This window comes from Plutella xylostella, chromosome 25, assembly GCF_932276165.1.
Source record: "Plutella xylostella chromosome 25, ilPluXylo3.1, whole genome shotgun sequence".
Lineage (NCBI taxonomy): Eukaryota > Metazoa > Arthropoda > Insecta > Lepidoptera > Plutellidae > Plutella > Plutella xylostella.
Window position 1 is genome coordinate 8,014,348 of NC_064005.1, and position 19,280 is coordinate 8,033,627.

Genomic DNA, 19,280 nt, shown 5'->3' on the forward strand with positions numbered 1-19,280 from the left:
GATTCCCGGCCGGGGCAGATATTTATAGTATCCCGGTAGTATAGTGACGTTGTGACACGTCGTCTGCTCCAAGTGAATGTAACCTAATTGGTACCTTTAATGCAACGAGATAGAGTCGATGTTATAGCGTAGCAGAGTGCTCTGAAACTTAGTTTATTTTAAGCTAAAGTGGCCCCCAGCGCGTGTACGTAAATAATCTGCTTAGAAGCGGTATTTCCTCTGTAAATAAAAGTTTTTTTTTTCAATTTATACATGAGAAAGTCAATGCCTAGTTTCACACTCGTATAACCACTCGTAGAGGAGGATCTTAAGTCCTTCTCCACGAGTTCAGCCAATCAAGTTTATGTTAATACGTAAAGGTATTCAATATAATCACTAGAGTCTAGGTTTGACTCAATATTAAACGTGCCAGACATATTATTATTATTATACAAATAATCATATTCATATTATCAAACGGGCCATGCACACCTTCCTTGCAGCACCATGGTCCTGAAATGGTACACGCAACATAATAATAATTTTCTCCAAATCTTACAATAGTCCTGCACTAACCGGGAGTTTTCCTTTGGTTTACTTCTATACACACACAGGGAAAATTGTCGCTTGGTTCACATTTCACATAGATTAATGTTGTCAAACGGGCCTTTACAAGTCTACATGTTGGCCTCGGCCAAAGAACGCCTTCTAAATGTCCGGGATCCCATGGTCCCGAGATGGAAAAACAATAATCATAATATGTTGGGACTTTAGGCAGATTTTAGGCAGTTTAGACCTTGGGGATATGCACAAAGGTTCCACTCGAGAGAGCTAGGTGCAGGTACCTACACCCCCACAGAGAATAGAATAGAATATTGAAAAAATAATATTTTCCATAGAAACTTTGTTGGTCACGTGACTTTTTACCATGGGAAAATAATTATTTTTTTCGCGAATTTCCAAATTCTGATTTCAGTTTCGGGCTTAGATATACCATGCTGCACATGTAGGTTTCGGCTTAGTATACCAATTTTGCAACACCCTGTATAATAAAATATATTATATTTACAAAATTAACAATATATATCCAGATAATAATTATATCATGAATTGAAATGTAATACACTCACGGGCAATGAAAATCAAGAGCGCTTGATATTATTAACTTAATACCAAAGTAATTCAACAAAAAAACAATAGTAGCAAGTTTAGTTCTTTGACAGTGAAATGACAAGAAGTGTGAACTTATCTAGCTTGTACTTTGGTTACTTACTTTTTACCCGACTACGGCGAGGCAAAAATGGTTAGGTTAGGGTTATAGCTAAATTGATTTACCCATCCATTATAGAGTTTTTTAAACTTCATACAATCACGAGAAATGTTTTATTTCTCGTAATATAATATGGAACGTCAGTGACAAGTGGAACTTTTTCATTGCTCGAGTATAATTTGACACAAAATAGAAATAGATATTATATTATAGTATTCCACAACAGAAGGTAGAATTATTTAGATATTTCGTAAAAATGTTAGGCCAATGTAGCTGATATGCCCATCAGATAGCGTTCAATATGGCTTATCGTGATAGAAACGACAGAACCACAAACAAAACATGTTTCAGTTAGCCATTACTACAGTTTTATCCGGCTAAAGCAGTTCTCTATGTGTACACTAATAAAACAAATAAATTTAATACATACTGTTACAGATTATTATGTATGTAAGTTGGTAGGTAATTAATTAAGGTTTCATAATGTTTCACAGATTAATGAGTATGTGCAATTGTGCATTATGTGCTCAATTGCTCATTCCAAAAAAGCGATACGGCTCGCGACCACGTGAGTGATAAAATGTAGGGTCAGCTGCATAAGTAGCTATACACTTCTGTACCTTTGAAAACTGACTATCCGTCAATGTTTCAATGAATTGATAGGCGGTTTCAGATTTACAAGGTACAAAAGTGTAAGTATAGCTACTTATGCAGCTGACTGTACCTACTTACAACGAAACGAGTCACCTCTGACTACCTCTTCGAGGATTACAGTCGTAAAAATTATGTATGTATGTAACTACAGGATGCTGCATAATTACTACCAAATAAGAAAGCCGAAAGTGCGTTAGGGCGACATTCTAAAAAACTCTTGTTCTAAGACAATAGGAAATTCGCTGTAACATAGAACTAAAAAACACAAAATAATTTCAAAGTTTCAACATGCTTCATTATGAAAATGTTCGTATCTGAACCAATTCTAGGATGCAATATAAAGGTCGGTGGCCACACAATTAGTACAATGTAATTCGCTGGCTTGCATGTAGACGGCGTACTGATCTCACTGATACTACACTGTGTCATTACTGCATGATATAATGTTATGATGTATGGTTTTGTGTTTGTTCACCAAATTCGTGTGTTTACTTCTACTTTCGTCTAATTATTGCCACGGAATAATACAACTTATTTGGATGATAATCTAAGATAAGGATAACGATTGAATGTTTATAAATATTTGTAATGTTTATTGATTAGTATAGATAGAATGTATCAACGTATACAGGATGTTCCTAAAGTGATATAGTTAGCCAAAATAGGGTGATTAAGCTGATCACTTGAACAACTTTTGATATGCGACGTGACGTATGAAAATTCGCATTGTTTTGCCTCACCATAAAGACTGCATTTAAAATCAAAATTTTCAATGATATAACGATAGTAGTAGCAATGCTTGTATACGTTTTTTTTGTAAGTCTAAAAGATACTAACTTAATGTTATTTACCCTATAATAGCTAGTTCAAATCGATACTAAATCACATTAGAAACGTGTAGCACAGAGTATTTTAATAGCGTGAACCCGGGCATTATTCCCGGGGGGCGATCAGGTAGCCGCGGGCGAGTTGTAGCGAGTCATAACGCGTGTCATTGGTATTGCCCCCCAATGGTGAACGAAAGTTATTGTACTGATTGAGAACAACCCGATGGTGTAGTGGTTAGTAATCCCGACTGCTATGCCCGAAATTCCAGGTTCGATTCCCGGCCGGGGCAGATATTTTGAGTATCCCGGTAGTATAGTGACGTTGTGACACGTCGTCTGCTCCAAGTGAATGTAACCTAATTGGTACCTTTAATGTAACGAGATAGAGTCGTTTTTATAGCGCAGCAGAGTGCTCCGAAACTTAGTTTATTTTAAGCTAAAGTGGCCCCAGCGCGTGTACGTATATAATCAGCTTAGAAGCGGTATTTCCTCTGTAAATAAAAGTTTTTTTTTTCAATTTATTTATTTAAAGTTAATGCCCAGTTTCACAATCGTATAACCACTCGTAGAGGAGGATCTTAAGTCCTTCTCCACGAATCCAGCCAATCAAGTTTATGTTAATACGTAAAGGTATTAAATATATAATCACTAGAGTCTAGGTTTGACTCAATATTAAACGTGCCAGACATATTATTATACAAATAATCTTATTCATATTATCAAACGGGCCATGCACACCTTCCTTGCAGCACCATGGTCCTGAAATGGTACACGCAACATAATAATAATTTTCTCCAAATCCTACAATAGTCCTGCACTAACCGGGAGTTTTCCTTTGGTTTACTTCTATACACACACACAGGGAAAATTGTCGCTTGGTTCACATTTCACATAGATTAATGTTGTCAAACCCAAATACAAATATATATATATATATATATATATATATATATATATATATATATATATATAAAAGATAAAATATATATATTATAAGCTTCCACATTGAGTAGTGAGTAGTTAAAAGATGAAGATAAAAAACAACCAAACTCTCACAATATATTGATCTCTCAAAAAGGCACGGACATAAAGTCTGTGGAGTGATAATAAAATCTTAAAAAAAAAAAAAAATGTCCGGGATCCCATGGTCCCGAGATGGAAAAACAATAATCATAATATGTTTGGACTTTAGGCAGATTTTAGGCAGTTTAGACCTTGGGGATATGCACAAAGGTTCCACTCGAGAGAGCTAGGTGCAGGTACCTACACCCCCACAGAGAATAGAATAGAATAGAATATATTGGGACATCTCACACAATTTTATGTTTGCCCCGGCCGGGAATCGAACCCGGTACCTTCGGCATAGCAGTCAGGGTCACTATCCACTTCATGTCTACATAATATGTCATTTGGTCGATTGAAATAAGGTACATTTGATAATAATATGTCACTCGGAGGGGCTCTTTTCATGTAAGCAAAGAATTATTATTAGGTATCTGAATAACTCTAAAAATAAAACTATCTGGATTTTGAAACAGGGACCTTCCAGCTTAGTCCACAGTCCACTAACTAAGCATTTGCCGAGTAAGCTGTCAAAAAAAACAAGAGAGAATTAGGTATGCGAGTAGAGCCTGTGTAGCCTACACCGGCTACGGCCGTACAGTCGACAGCAAAAGCAAGTGACAATTTTGCAGGATTCTGTAGTAGATAAATGACTTAGGTTTACTATTCTTTTCCTTTTTTTATTCCTTTTTTGTTCACATTATGGTTGACTGGCTGAAAATGCTTTTAGCATTAAGTCCACCCTTTGTACTTTTATTTGTAATATTTGTACAATAAAGAGTTAAATAAATAAATAATTCAATGAAAATCAGTTGTCACAGTGTATTGTTTAAATGTGATTGGGTGTGGATGATAGCATTACTAGAAATTTAATTTACTTAATCCTACTAACTCATCTCGTAACTCTTAGTGAAATTGTTACAAGGCATAGCGAAGGCGCGATTTAGAATAACCTTTTATAACTAAAACTAGGTTTTTACATTTTATAGTAACAAAATAAACACAGGACTTACGCTTAAATATCTATCGACAGCCTTGGAAATAGTAAAACAATCTTTCAACAACAACGCACTACTTAGTACTTACCACCCGCAAGACAACAGATATAATTTTCACTAAATAAAGTAAGTATCTTTGGACCAAGACTAATTTGGCACTGAATAAAATATGATACTTTTTGTTGTTGACGCTACGTACGGATTCTGCGTAGCGGGGCGGGCGGGGCTACGCCGCTACGGCAGTTCGTAGCCGCGCGTAGCCCGTAGCACTCGCTACGAACGACAGTTCAACGACCCCGCGAAACCTGACTCCAATATTAGTGAATGAATAAACAGTGCTATGTGAAACTGATCTTGTTCTGTGCTGTTCTCTGTGCAAGGAAATATAGATTATTCTTAGTGGCAGTGCAAGTGTTGTTGTGTGTGTGGATGGACTTGCCCGAGGTAAATATTAGGCTGTAAGGAGGCTGTTAGCTGAGATGAGTTTGTCTTGAATATTGACCTCATAGTCGTATGTTTCTGTTGGTTTTGGGGGGAAAGCTTTGTTCGTTGGTATGGTTTTGTTTTTTTCCGAACTACGACGTGGCTATAAATGGGGATACGTGCTTGACCGGTATGATGACTATATTCAATTCAGTTTACCAGTGTCGACAGAAAAAATATATACTCCTTATTTAATCCGAAAAGGATGTATTTATGTTGAATTAATGTAATAATAATAACATTTTATGTAGAGCGTTTCGAATTAGTTGAGATCTTGCCCTTAGCTTTCATACAGACGATATGTCTACAGACATAATATTTAGGTACAGTGGGTATCTGAAAAGACTTTATTTCTTTTATAGTACATGATGATAATATATGAACGTTTATATTATGACGTATACGTAAAATCTTCGGCCGCTAGTAATTGTAGCGTTAAATATCCCCTAACGGTCCACTTTTGGACATGCATCTCATCTAAGACTGAAAATAAAATTAAACATTTAAGACATGGCTTTAAATGAATCTAGAATGAGTAATAATAATATGTGGGGACATCATCTCACACACGGCCATCTAACCACAAACTAGGCAGAGCCTGTAATATGGGTATTGGACAGCAGATATATCTACACCAATACAAAAATTGATAGATATTAAATATAAATATCAACACCCAAGACCCGAGTACACATATCTGTCTTTAAAAAAATGTCTGCCCTAGCCGGGAATCGAACCCGGGACCTTCGGCATAATTCGGCATGGTCACTAACCACTAAATTTAACCGACCGTCTAAATTTACCGCAATTAATTTAGAGTCGATGTGCTCTTTACATAGCCTTATAGGCCATACTTAGACACCACGTCTTTCTTGCTTTGAGAAAACTTTTCAATGGGGACTACCGTTTTTTTGCTCACCAGTTGGCGCCACTGTCGACTGAGGTAAAGAGGTACCATAGCTGTCAAATTTATCAAAGGCGACTTTATCAAATTGGCGCCAAATAAAGTTTTTAAATCTTGAATCTTATAAGCTTATTAATTATAAAATAACTATCATCATATCGAGTTACTATGCCGCAATGTTGTTCAGATCCGTTATATTGGGAAAGAAAAGGAGGACATATGTTACCAAGTGATAAAACTGTTCTAAAACAGTGGCTTGTGAAATAATTATTATCCGATAATCTCGTGTTTGTGAAAATCATTATAACCAATTTCAGAAAGAACATAATGTAAATAAGGATTAGGCATTTAATAAATACACTAAAAATAAAAGAATTACACACTGATTTAACTTTTATTTATCCTCTCCGTTTAAACACACTGCTATACAAAAAATATAACACATTAGTAATCCACACAATGAATGCTGGTTGAGTTGTTAGTTGAAACTTAATAATGGTAGTATAGTATACTAAGTATTCTATTATTTGTGGGGGTGTCAGTACCTGCACCTAGCTCACTCGAATGGAGCCTTTGTCCATGTCCGCCTTAAGGTCTAAACTCCACTCCTAAGCTTGGACCATTTCCTACCACACTGGTCCTCTGCAGGTTGGTGGGTTCGAAAATCTAGATATGCAGGTTTTATCACGATGTTTTCATTCACCGTAAGAGCGATGGTATGTACGGTGGCCTGCGCCTAAAAGTATACCGGCGGCGATTTTAAAATAGCGATCTCAAGCTCACATGCTGCTCAAGCACATCCACATAAACACCACTGCTACACACATCACACACAACGCATCCCCGGATTTATAACAGATGTAGCTGGTCCCTTCATCATCAGCGCTATTTTAAAAACTCCGCCTGTATACTTTTAGGCGCAGGCCACCGTACACTGTACATAAATTCCAAAGTAGTTACTCATTGGTGACAATATCTAGATCTGGAGTTTCATTTTTAGTGTTTACACTGCTATACAAAGTTTCTTAAGGCCACTCAACAGTATACACTGAATCATTTTGTTGTATGATGCTGTCCTCTACGTTAACAACCAAGTTACTGTTACGGTCATAGTCTTGGTGTCTGTAAAAAGCAAAAACATAGCTGTTACCTAAGCAAACAAGCATACATTTCGTAAAAAATAAGTTTGTAAACAGTAAACAAACTAACCTCTGAATTAACTGCTCTTTGAGACCGCTTATTTATGCGCCTCTTTTCCTTAATTCAGCTTTCAAAGCATGCGCAACTGCACATTCATCGATAAATAATCCATATTTGCGATAATTTCGCGAAAAGAGATCACTTTTCAACAGGGAAATGAACGAAAATATAATTTATCACGAAGCCCGCCAAACAAATTATATGAAAAGTAAAATGTCACTTAACCTCAGTCGACACCAGCGCCCCTAGCGGCAAATTCACACGCGTTACTCCCCATTAACACCATTCACAGCCAGACGCATTAAAAATTCTCATTGATGACTAGTAAACATGACAGCTATCGTGATTTCTCACGTTTAAATCTTGTTTAACTTAGGAGGGGTAGATTTGTAACGTTACCGTTGCTCTTTATACTACCCACCTACTTTGTGTTAATTGCACTTAGGTACCTTTAATTGGTAGAAAAGCTAAAATGTTTTATTGGTTTGTTAGTTGTGAAGAAATAAGTTTTTCCACGTAAGCTCTATTGCCTTCAAAGGATTTCGTATGGGAATTTCTGAAAAAATAGTCACAGTTTATTCAGGTATTATGTAGCAGTGATGAAATTGGAATGCATCAAGTAGTTTATAGCCTTAATTTTATGAATATGCAAATATACATAGACATGTTGAATGAAGCGATACCCAGAAATACAGATAACAGATTCCTTCATTCATAAACGCTTAGTAAATAAAAATATGTACCTTCTAAATATAAAAAACTCAATGTCCATGATACAGTCCGTCCAAAATATCAAGAGGGCATTCATCAGGGCCGGTTTCCAGTAAATTTGAACTCTCCTCGCCTAAGTTAGTCTATAAATTTCCGCTCTCGGTGTCGAAAGCCGGTATTTTCTTGTCACCCAACAAAATCCTAGGCTTTAGTAGAATTACTCACTTTATTGCTTAGCAAAATATTTTGAGACGACCGAATAGCGTAGCGGTTAGTGACCCTGACTACTGAGCCGAAGGTCCCGGGTTCGATTCCCGGCTGGGAGAGACATTTGTTTAAACACAGATATTTGTTCTCGGGTCTTGGATGTGCCCGTAAAATGGCAATAGGCCCACCCCCTATTACATTGGGACTAACATAACACTGGCGAAAAGTGGGTGCAGCAATGCACCTCTGCCTACCTCTCAAGGGAATACATTATTACAAGGTGTGAGTGTTTGTTTTTTTTTTTTCAAAATATTTTGCTGTGTCCTTCCTCGCTCAATCGGGCGAAGCTAATTAGGTAGGTACACTCGAAGCCATAATTTGATGAAACGAACAGGAAAATTGACAATTTGTAAGATTTAATATCCCGGAACGAGACACATTGAGGTCTTTAAGTGATTTATTAATTTCCTTGGTTCCAAAATTAAAATATAATTGGATGGCTTGTTTCCGTTAATGTTTACCTCTTGAGTAGCGGCCACGAAATTTCAGTCACAGTATCATTGCTATTTCCTATAAATAAATATATTGTTTTATATTTCTCAGACCTTCGGGGTTTTAGAGTTCTACAATAGTGAATGGTGTAAAGTATAGTAAGTGGATATCTATTTCATATATTATGATTGCACCTTCGGGTCAGTTTTCCATTTACACTTTATTTCAACAGGTCTTGTTTCAAGAGTTCCTAGATGTAGGTATAAAATATAATCATAATACTTGACTTTCTTTCCGGCCGGAGAATACCTATACAGGGTTATTGGTAAGTAGACCAGATTCTTTCAGGAGGTGATAGAGGAAGGCATTTCCAGTCGATTGAACCCAATAATGCATTATCCGAAACTTAACCATTTCTAAGATATTCAATATTTAAGTTTTTTTTTTAATTTTTTGCCAAAATTTCAACAACCAGAGAAAGCAGAGAAAACTCAGCAGGGGTTTCCATACTAAAATCAACAGAACTGAAAACAATTACACTTTTTACCTTTAAATTGGGCAAATTTTGTTAGTTTTCCTGTTGAATTTTGCCCGTCTGTGCTGGTTGTGGCCATATCTTGGTGCTTGGTGTTGTACCTTAATCGATTTGACATTGAACTTTTAATTTAATTTATTTGTTTTTGCGTTTTGAATATTTTTTCTAAAACTTGTTACTTTTGCAAAACAACCAAAAAAAATATTGAAATATGGCTAGTTTTTTTTATTTTTGGTTTAAAACATAAAATTTTGGCAACTAAAAAAAAAAACTTTAATATTAAATATTTTAGAAATGGTTAAGTTTCGGATAATTAATTATACCTAGGGTCCAATTGTCTGGAAATGCCTGACTCTATCACCTCCTAAAAGGATCAGGTCTACTTACCAATAACCCTGTATAATACTAGCTGTTCCCGCGAGCTTCGCTTCGCCTTAAAAAGTTTTCCCGTGAGAATTTCGGTATAAAAAGTAGCCTATGTTCTTTCCCAGGGTCTAGACCGTATAGTATACCAAATTTCATTCAAATCCGTTCAGTAGTTTTGGCGTTAAAGGGTAACAGACAGACAGACAGCCAGACACAGTTACTTACACACACACACACACACACTCACGCCTTGTACTAATGTACTCCCTTGCGGGGTAGGCAGACATGCATTGCTGCACCCACTTTTCGCCAGAGTGTTATGTTAGTCCCAATGTAATAGGGGGCGGGCCTATTGCCATTTTACGGGCACATCCAAGACCCGAGAACAAATATCTGTGTTTAAACAAATATCTGCCCCAGCCGGGAATCGAACCCGGGACCTTCGGCTCACTAGTCAGGGTCACTAACCACTACGCCATTCGGCCGTCCCAGTTACTTTCGCATTTATAATATTAAAATTAGGATAAGGATTACAGAAAGTGAACATGTACCATGCGCAAATAACATGGTGCGTTCCCAGTCGTTCAAAAATAATGAAAGTTATGTGTCACGTACCTTTACAGCGAAATGTGTTTTTTTTTTTATTTATTTATTAACTACTTATATTAAATTATTTATTCCAAATGCCCCGAATAACATTTCGTATTCCGTTTCTACGAAAATATAACATGATTCCATATGAAACGATTTTATTATGAAAATAATTCTGTATGGAATTGCACGTTCTTATTAGGGTTGAGTCTATTTTTGCAATATTATTGTGGAGAAACGACAGTTTGTGGTTGTATTCTGTAAAAAATATTTAGAGTATTCTTCTTCTTAGCTACCATGTGCTCTTACGGTGATGGAAAACATCGTGAGGAAACCTGCACATCTAAATAGATTCTAGATGTGTATCCTAAGTGTACTTATTCCAAAACGGCGATATGGTTCGCAACCTATCACGTTAGCACAAAAAGTGGGTGGCTTGCTTATTGTGAGCCACCTCTGACTACCCCTTCAGGAATTACAGTCGTGAGTGCATATAATTATGTGTGTATAACATACTCGTACCTATGTCTTTATAAATGAATAACGAGACAAATGTAAACATGAGCTAAGATATTGTTTATTATTATTTATCTGTCATAGAGAAGTCTTTCACAAATAATGTTTTCATTATTTACTTTCATATTCCTGTGATTCCGTAAGTTGATTAATTAATGATTCGTTGAAAAGGCTGACCCTCCGAGTATAAATAAATTGTGTTTATTAGGATTCTCTTTATACTTTATTCATTAGGTTAATTGATTCCTTTCGTTCATTATGAAAATCATTTCATAACTAGGTACTTACCTATGTTTTATGAATTGTTTTAATACCTAGTAACTACCGACTGAATAGCGTAGTGGTTAGTGACCCTGACTACTGAGCCGAAGGTCCCGGGTTCGATTCCCGGCGGGGGCAGATATTTGATTAAACACAGATATTTGTTCTCGGGTCTTGAATGTGCCCGTAAAATGGCGATAGGCCCACCCCCTATTACATTGGGCTAACATAACACTGGCGAAGTGAAAGAAAGTGGGTGCAGCAATGCACCTCTGCCTACCCCGCCAGGGAGTACTTTAGTACAAGGTGTGAGTGTTTATCATAACTTGAAAGAGTCATATTTCTGTTTTGATTGTTGTCTGTTTAACCCGGTCATTTTAGTCGCCATAAAAATGAAACACCGCAGCATGTATCTATCTACGTTTTTTATATTAGTATGTTGATATCTATAATATAATAATTATCGATAATTATATTTTTAATGCTGTCAAAAGCTTAAATTCTTTGTTTATACACTCACGGACAATGAAATGGTTCCACTGAGAAAAGCACCAAATGTCTCCTAAACGGAAATGGCTAGATTAATGACACCTTCTGCAACATTGAAGTACATTTACTGTACTTGTACTAAAAACTGTATCATCATCATCATCATCAGCCAATAATCATCCACTGCTGGACATAGGCCTCTCCCATGGAGCGCCATAAAACTGTATCATTTTTATCAAATTTTAAATTAAATGTTTAAAAAAAATTGGGTCTTTTGGTGTTTGCCTTTTGTGAGGGCAACTTTTTCATTGCCTATGTGAGTGTAATTCGACTTCATGAGTGTTTACGTAGATCAAATTTTTCACTGGAAAAATGTATAGTTAGTGTTGGGGTTTCCAACTGATTGATACTTAGGATGATAATTGATAAGAGGATGTTAATATAAGAGAAATATTTATTTACCGAAAGACTATGCTAATGATAGATTATAGCTAAATGATAATGAGTACGCGTCAACCGTGATTCCGATACAAACGTGAACTAAAGTAAATTATAATAATAAGTAAGTTGACGCGCGAACTGATGATGTTGGAGAAATAATTAGATAGGTATTTACTTAACCATGTACGGTGTTCCGTACAGTTAGAGTAGTAGGTAGTTATGACACACACACATTAGAGTACAGTTAATTTTTTTACATCATTAATGGCAGGTAACTATTATTTTATAATAAAAGGAATGAAAATAAGGGTTTTACAAGTTCATTTACGTTTGATCCACGGTCGCCTCGACGATTATACACCGTTTTGCTTTGAACCCCTATTAACAAAACAAACAAGACCACTATTTTAATGCAAAACAAACAAAGCAAATATCTAGTGCAAGAGAAAGAAGGAGAGAAAACACAATGCGCCCACTCCCGCTGGCCTTTAGTGAACAAGGAAAATAGAAAAAAAAAGCGAAAAGCTCTCAAAGTAATCGTCAGCTCCTCATATTTACCCCACTTCCGGTTACCCCCAACATTTTCATTAATTATGGGGTAAATTCCTTGTCCGTATTTTTACTTCACTCGACCGCGAACTATTTAACGTTTCTCATTTTAAATTTAGAAACTGTTGCGCGGGAAGGACTCAATCCACTAGTCGATAAAATTGAGGTCAGCCCTTATAAGGCTAGCTGAAAACCAGCGCTGTGGCTACAGTCAGCAATTAGTTTTTACGTAATTATTTGCTTGTATTAATTTATTTTCGAAGAAGTTATTTTTGAAGCGTCCGTAGTCGAGCGGGCCTCAGTGATCGTAACTGATCGCTGAGGTTAAGCAACAACTGACACGGTCAGCCATTGAATGGGTGACCAATTTCAAGTGGTGCTTTTCTGGACGCTTCCGTGCTTCGGACGGCACGTTAAGCCGTGGGTCCCGGTTGCTGCTTCGGCAGCAGTCGTTAAGCCTAGTCAGAGGCCTTCGGGCGGCTTGAAAACATCTGACAGTCGGGTTGCCCACTTACCCGACAACTCTCTCAGCACAAGCTTGCTTGTGTTGGGGTCCACCAACCCGCACTTGGCCAGCGTGGTGGACTAGGCCTAAACCCTTCCTTCACTGGAAGGAGACCCGTGCCCCAGCAGTGGAGACGTAATGGGTCGTGATGATGATGATTAATTTATTTTCAATGTTTTTTGTTGTTGTCAGTGTGTCTAATAAATTGTATAGTTCGTCCGTTGCATCTGAGGCCAAAAGGTGGATGATTAAGAAAAAACTTGAAACGTGAAATCTTATAACTAGTTTATTTGGCTTGAGTCCTTTCTGCGTGGAATCGTCCAATTATACTGCAGTAAGTACAGATGCAGAATGTTTAATGAAAACATAAACTGTTATTCAAAAGTTTTTGAATTCTGTTTGCATAGTCGGAGCGGGTAGCGTTTTGAGCTAGCCCCAAGGAATGCTTTTTGTAATAATAAGAGAATTATTTCATTATTTCACGAAGAATCTCAAACAAATGGCTGCGAAGACTCCCAACAGTTATGAATGTTCCGGTCGCCTTTGAATGCTTTCAACATTTATTTGTGGCTTTAAACAAAACAAGTTCCACGAGATTGTAACATGGTTTTAATTAAACTATAAGTAAATAGAAATAAGTTGTTTGTATTACTTTCTATAGTAATCCTGTTCATTGAGTTTCTATAGAAGATTACTGGACAGAACCTGCCTCCGGTTCTGTCCGCGCGGCACGGGGCCGTACGGTGGCTAGCTCCTTTAATGCACGATCCACTAATCACAGCGCCTGATAAATCGCGAATTGAGATGAGTGACGTTTATCCACGTCACTTAGACCCTCTAGTATAGTGCGACAAACTTATCTGTTCCGGTGAGAGCGAACTAAATTGATCCATATCTCATTACTTACTAATGAATTGTATATTGTTAAAGATTAGATGGGTTTATTAACACCGCAAGAGCGAATTAATAATACGAGCAAACTTAAAATGTTATAGAATTAACAAATATTAGATATTTATGTGACCTGTCACCGGAACAGATAAGTTTGTGGCACTGTACGGGTTTTACTATTTATGAAAACGTCAAAAAGTTTACGTTTTCTCCTGTCATCTGCATACATTATCTGTCAAAAGTTTCACGATAGTTTCCATTGGAGGCGCCACTTAGTATGTGAGAAAACGTGAACTTTTATAGTTTTCGCCAAACTATCGCACCTGTACTAGACCTGGACAGGTTTTGTACAGTTACAGTTATTCTGAGGGATTCATATTATAAACATGTATAATTATGTATGTTTCACATTCGCTGAGTTGCAGAAAGGAACATTAAGCTAATGTCGACATTAAATCTATGTCCGTCTCTTTCAGTCTGTATTCTGTCAAAGCAAGGCAGCATTAGATTTAAGGTCAACATTAACTTAAAGTCCTTTTCTGCAACTCAGCGTTAGCTAGCTTTTGTTTGTCCACCTATACATAAAAAATAATACTGGGTATGCCAAAATTCTGCAAGGCATATTAAAGTTCTTCTTAACTCGATATTCTTTGTTGTGAAACCGAAAATAGGCGAAGTGAAGGCCGTGTGAAATAATAAATAAATAAATAAATAGGTATGTGGGGACATCTCACACAGGGCCATTCGACCCCAAACTAGGCAGAGCCTGTGTTATGGTTATCGGACAGCTGATATATCTACACAAATACATAGATAGATATATATATTAAATATAAATGTCAACACCCAATACCCGAGTACAAATATCTGTCTTTAAACAAATATCTGCCCCAGCCGGGAATCGAACCTGGGACGTTCAGCTCAGCGGTCAGGGTCACTAACCACTACACCAAGCGGCCGTAAATGCTAGTTAATAATAAAATGAATAACATTGATTGATAAAATGAATTATGAAGTTCTGTCTGTTTATATAATTACTATTAATGCCAATTATGTCACGTATGTAAAGTAATAAAGAGAATATTGCACAGAAATAATATTGAGTATTAAAATTTTACACAGTAATTAACGTTTAAAAACAAGAGTTTAATTATTATGCACAATAGTTATTATTGCATATTTCATTTAATCATTATTAGTTTTGTAGTTTTTTTTTATTGATTGATTAAACATTTTATTCACTTAAACAACAAACAACATACTTACACTAATAAAAATATGCTAAGTAATTTACCATAAAAAGGAGGATTATGAACAGTTTTGTGTACATTTTATGCTGTGGCAGTGAAAGGGCCCTGACTCAGCATAAAGCTACACTTAGACTGCAGCGCTGATAATAATATTGTTTTTTTTTTTATTTCGATGGTATACGTGCTTAAATATACTATTACTCTCGGAGTACCGATCTGGTTGCTTATCTCAATATTTAGAAACTCTTGAAGCCGTGTGTTTACTACGAAAAAACAGCTTAATTATCATCTTTCTTTTTTTAGGGTTCTGTACCTCAAAAGGGTCAAACAGAACCCTTATAGGATGACTTTGATGTCCATATGTCTGTACGTCTGCCTTTATGTGAAGACCATGTATATTGGAATCACGTGAAGATATCAATTTAAATTAATAATTTTAAAGTCTATGTTACCTTGAGGATGTTTTTTTTGACACTTCATAATATTAATCAGTGTACATAATTATCTAAGCCCGAAAATAAAATCAGAATTTCAAAATTCTCGATAAAAAAATCATTCTCCATAGTAAAAAGTCACGTGACCAACGTAGTTTCTATGGAAAATGAATAATTTTTTTGCGAATTTTCGAATTCTGATTTCAGTTTCAGGCTTATATATACCATGCTGTACATGTAGGTTTCGGCTTAGCATACCCTTTTTGCAACACCCTGTATATAATTATATGTAAACACTTTATTGTACACATAAAAGCAAAACAATAAAAAGAAAAGAAAAAAAATAAAAAACACATTGGACGTTTACAAAGGCGGGCTTATTGCCAATAAGCAATTTCTTCCAGCCAACCTATGTATGTAATCAGATGTAGGTAATTAAAAGGCGGCCAATGCCCGCATGCGTTGTAAGTTCAGCATTAACTCCACACAAACAATCGAAAGTAGGACAAACCATTTTGAATTTCATTCATTGACAGTGGTTTTAAACTTCACGGTGCGGCGTATTTACCTTGAGGGAGAGGCCCCATTTGTGCGTTGCGGTTTTTATTTCTCTATTTTATGACCGTGTCTTTGGGACGACATCGACATGACGCAACGCAGCGCAAGGCATAAATGGAGATTCGTCCTAACCAGGAATATCATAGTTAAAATATAGTAGAATTGTAACAGCGTCCTTTTTTAGGTTTAGTTTCTATATGATAGTAGGTATACCTAAATCAAATATACCTAATTATACAAAAAAAGTTGACAAATGTGTTGGTACGGAACCTTTTGTGAGTGAATCTAACTCCCACTAGAACTACTTTAAAGCAATTTTTATAAAAATATTAAACGAGCATGTAGGATAATAGCATATTTTGGTGAATAACCATATTTTTTAGAATGAAACATAAAAGCTAAGAGGGCACTCAAAACTTGGGTATTATCTTTTAACGGTCGCCAATTTTATACTATGACTTTACTTTGTGAACAGACACGATTTCTTTAGAGACATCTCTATATTAATTTGTTGTCAATTTATTTACTCTTACCATTTTTATACGGTGCAGTGAACCGAAAGGCTGAATTTATAAATAAATGTTTTTTTTATTTTTTTTATATGATAAAACTGTATCTAACAACAAAATACACCCTGTAAGTATAATAACACAACTATATATAATTATAAAGGTAGCGGTGCTCAACGCTAACTTTTAACACAATAACGGATTAACTTCGCTTGTCACAGGCGGGAGTATGACAACGAAGTTAGAGTTAGCATGGTCTCGTGTTGCGAGGGAAAAAAACAACAATTAAGGTGGCAATTGACGGCGGACTACATGAGCCGTGGACGTCGTGTGGCTACGTCTAGTTTGGTTAACACCACGTAAATCGCCTTTCTTTTCTTCTTTCGGGAGCTCGCGAACGCCTGCCTTGTAGCACAGGGCGCTATTAAGCCGTGACAAGAGTTCTCCGTCGCGCTCGCACTTGAGGCTGCGCGATGTGAGTGAGCGCGATGCTAAACTCTTGTCACGTCTTAAATGCGCTCCGTACTAGCCCTTCTGGTTGACAGAATAAATACAATACAAGTATACGTCTGGTATACTTGTATTATTCTGTGGTTACGCTTATATGCGATGTTACCTTAGGGCCCTGTCTCACAATGTCTGCTTAGTGGCTACCTGTGAAATAAAACACATGCTTCTGTTATTATTTTTTGACAGTGAAAGCATGTATTTTATCTCACAGGTAGCCACTAACCAGACATTATGAAACAGGGCCTAAGTATTTTATAGTTTCATTTGGCGGCTAGCGTAGCGTCCGTCCATAGAAATAGATAGAATCCTTTTACACGGCGACTCGTCGCACCCCCGCGTTGTCACCGGCAATTTTTCTCTGTAACCGCTGCAGCGGTTGGCACACAGAATAATGGGCTGAACTTCTTGGGTTCGATTCCTAGCGGAAAAATAGATGAATAATCGAGAAGGATTGGGTTATTACATAAGATAATAGAAATAATACAAAACGAATTAAGAAAAAGGAATTTAATTAACTAGGTACATAAAAACCCATATCTATTTTCAGAACACGCAAAAGCTAGCACACAAAAAATATAGCCCAAAACGCCTGCAACCTTTCCAACGCACGTTATGTACTGTACGTGCCAAGACACACAACTTTATACACACACACGCACAGCCCATCAACTCGCGTACACCATTCGGCTGTTTCAAATAACAGCGCCATTTCATCTCGGGCGTTTCACATTTCGGAACATTTAATTCCATCTTGAGCTCGCACCTGTCTAATTTGCACGCGAGCCTCGACTTGACTTCTCAGTTCACACCGATGTGGTGTTTATTTCGCGCTCCGCGTTACAAGTAACATCGTACATTAGCCCTTGTTAAACTGAGTTCGCGAGATGGGCTGTTGTTTTAGGGTTTTCGGATATCCGGTTTTTTAAATGATAATATAATATAGTGTACTTTTTCTGTTTGCTTCCGCAGTATAAATTTTAAATAGTTCTTAGGTACCTACATAGTTATAAATCGTTTTAACGTACCTGTTATTAATGAGTTTAGTTATATTTTTATCTTAAGTACAAAAAAAAAGAGCGGGTTCTACATGAAATACAAATGTATGTAGAACCTACAAAATTATTTAAATTTTAAGCATTTGTGCGATAGTGATAACGATTCAGCAGTTTGACTCCTTTTATTAAAATTACACTTATTACTAAAGGAAAAGACACTGATAATATTTTGATTGTGAGTCATCACGACCCATCAGGTCCCCGCTGCTGGGGCACGGGTCTCCTTCCAAGCAAGGGTTTTAGGCCTAGTTCACCACGCTGGCCTAGTGCGGGTTGGTGGACCCCAACACAAGCAAGCTTGTGCTGAGAGAGTTAATTGTCGGTTAAGTGGGCCTTACTGACCCGATTGTGAGTAAGAAATGGTAATATAATTTATGCATATCTCTTTATTTAGATATTCAGAATTCGCATACAATCTAGCCACTGGTACAACATTTGGTTGCAAACCGTTTCAATGTTTCATTTCGTATTTACATCTATTAAAAACCGGATATCCGTTTCCGGGCACATCCCTACAGGTGATTACGTGCGTACAAGTCTGGTTTGCGTAATTGTTCCTGATAATTAAGTGTTATTGAGCTCAGAATTGGATGTAGACGCAAATGGAGTTGGGAATAGATGGCGTTCAGCTGACTTAAGAGTTTAGTTCGGCTAAGGTGATAAGTCGGCAACGTTGTATAGCCTTGCGAGAGCTTAGCTAACTACATATTGGCGTTGTCAGCTTCTTTTAGTCGACTTTCTTCTAATAGTTATCGTTATGACGAAACAGCATGGGCTGCAAGAATACCTGAAGTAGGTACCTTGAAAACGTCCAGGGTCTAATTAATTGCATTTAAAATTTAAAAAAGCTTTTATTAAATAAAATTGGTAAGTATTTATCTAAGACAGAGAGACCTAAAGAATTTTATTTCAAAGATGAATTTTCCCGTTGTTATTAACAGTTTTAAACAAAAAATTTAGCGTTCTCCCTATCGGTCAGTAGCTATAATTTAGCGTTCAAATAACAGTGTGCCCTGTGACTTCTAATGGAGAT

General features: G+C 36.7%; 1 protein-coding gene across 1 annotated transcript in view; it reads left to right on the forward strand.

Moving 5' to 3' along the window:
* The first annotated feature begins 5,046 nt into the window (after nucleotides 1-5,046).
* Nucleotides 5,047-19,280, forward strand: part of LOC105397931 (hemicentin-1) — a 256,295-nt gene continuing 242,061 nt past the window's right edge. The window contains exon 1 of the mRNA XM_038107476.2: nucleotides 5,047-5,234. The gene's annotated coding sequence lies outside the window, so the exon portion shown is untranslated. The remainder of the gene's footprint in view (nucleotides 5,235-19,280) is intronic.